Here is a 1,988-nt window from a genome sequence, read left to right as displayed (position 1 = left end):
AAGCAAGATATCAGTAGAGAAAAGAGCACCCATGCGCGCCCGACAGCAGGAAGTAAAACCACAAACTTACGATGGGGGCTGCGCTGAGGGCTGCTTTGGGGAGTGGCTGCAGGGTCTGTCAAGGTGGTCTCAGACACACACCCTGCTGACACGGTGGGATCATCTTCCATGACAATCACCGGAGCCTTGGCTCTCTTCGCCGCTCTCTGGGCCAGCGTCCTGAAAAGGAATGGGTTCAGATTGAAGCAAGTCAGAGACAAGATAAAAGCAACAAGATTGGAGAACTACAAGAACACCAAAGAAACTTACTCTTCTTCCTCCTCGTCGGAGCTGAGCGCGGAGAGATCGAAGTCCGGCTCCCCTCCAGTGTGGCGAGGCGGAGGAGTAGGATCCCTTGCCCGCTTGGCAGGAGCGGTGGCGGTGGACCGGGAAGATCCCGCTCCAGTTGCCGCAGCAGCGTGAGGCGCTCCCGCGGCAACATTGCTTGCCGCAGTAGAGCGTATCGCACGGCTTGGCGGCTATTGGCTCATTTGCCGCCCCGCTACGTCCCCGGCCCTGCGGAGACGCCTTCTTGGCGGGGCCGGGGGCTCCGCCTGCGGCAAGCTGTCTGAAGGCTCGGGCTCTTCCTCGCCGGCCTCGCTCGGCTCAGCTTCAGGGCCGGCAAGATCTTCCTCACCGGCAAACTCCTCGTGCTCGGCAAGGCTTGCCGCCTCTGCCTCCTCTACGGTGAACCCGAACGCGCCCGCGGCAGCTGCTGCTGCAGCCTCTTCCGCCCTAGTGGCGATGCGCTGCAGCTCCGCGTCGGTAGTGTCGCGGGTGAGGCTCTTCTGTTCGTCGGCGCGGACCGGCACTTCTACCAAGTCGTCGAAGAACGCCTGCACGACATCATCCGCAGGTTCTTGCCAAGTTGGAACGATTCCGTGGGAATCGCACAACGGCATCATGGCGCGGATCCGGTCAAGCGATGAATTATTGCACAATGGAACAACGCTCCTCGGCAAAACGAATGGGTGCTGGGGGTCGCGTTTGAACAGCTCCAGAAGGATTGCATCCAACTCCAGGACAGTGAAGTTGAAGTTGAGACCCGGACGCAGCCGCATTATATCCGCCGAGTTCTTGAACTCCCAGGCGGGTCTCCCCCTCTCCTGCAGGGGGGCGATGCGGCAGCGAAGGAAGTCTGCGCCAACTGCGCCTACAGTGAGCCCGGCAAGCCTGAGGCGAAGGATTCGGGTGACGGCGATCTTCAATCTGTCTTCTTCCGGGGCCACGTTGCTCCAATCGTTTCCGCGCACGATTGGGGCTTGGCGCAGGGCAGTGAACGGCTGCGGGTCCTCCTCTATGATCCAGCACCACTCCGCTCTCCACTCCTCCCATTTGCTACGAAGCTCACCCTCCAGATACGCTTCCTTCTTGCCGACTCTCGAGATCCAGGCGATCCCCCCGGCAAGTGGCTCTCCCCTCTCGACCCGAGGCATGAAGAAGTGGCGGAAAAGGGCTACATTGGGGTGGACTCCGACAAAGTTTTCGCACAAATGTGCGAAAACTGCCATGGTCAGAACGACGTTGGGGGTGAAATCAAGGAGGCGGAGCCCGTAGGTGTTCATTATGTCGCAAAAGAACTCCGAGAAGGGCGGGCAGAGCCCGCAATAGAAGAACAGCACGAAGAATGGGTACCCGTTTGGAGCCAGTTCCGAAGCGGCGGCCGGGAGTACCCTCATGCGCGGATGCGCTCGCGTCTCCGTCGACCAGAAGAGGTAGTAGTACTCCCTCAGCTCCTGCGCACCGAGCTAAGGGGAGAAGATCGCACGCTCCTTCCGCAGCGCCGCGAGCTGCTGCGCCTCGGCCGACTACACGCCCTTCCCCTTGTCGGCTTTCAGAGCCATGGCGGAGGTGGTGGGGGAGGTCGACGGCGTTGGTGATGCTGGTGGCAATGGGGGGCGGAGCGCTGCTCTCTCTCGGCTTCGAGAAGAAGGGGGGAGCGGCGGGGG

This window comes from Triticum dicoccoides, chromosome 3B, assembly GCF_002162155.2.
Source record: "Triticum dicoccoides isolate Atlit2015 ecotype Zavitan chromosome 3B, WEW_v2.0, whole genome shotgun sequence".
Lineage (NCBI taxonomy): Eukaryota > Viridiplantae > Streptophyta > Magnoliopsida > Poales > Poaceae > Triticum > Triticum dicoccoides.
The sequence above is the reverse complement of the archived record's forward strand: the minus strand, read 5'-3'. Positions refer to the sequence as shown.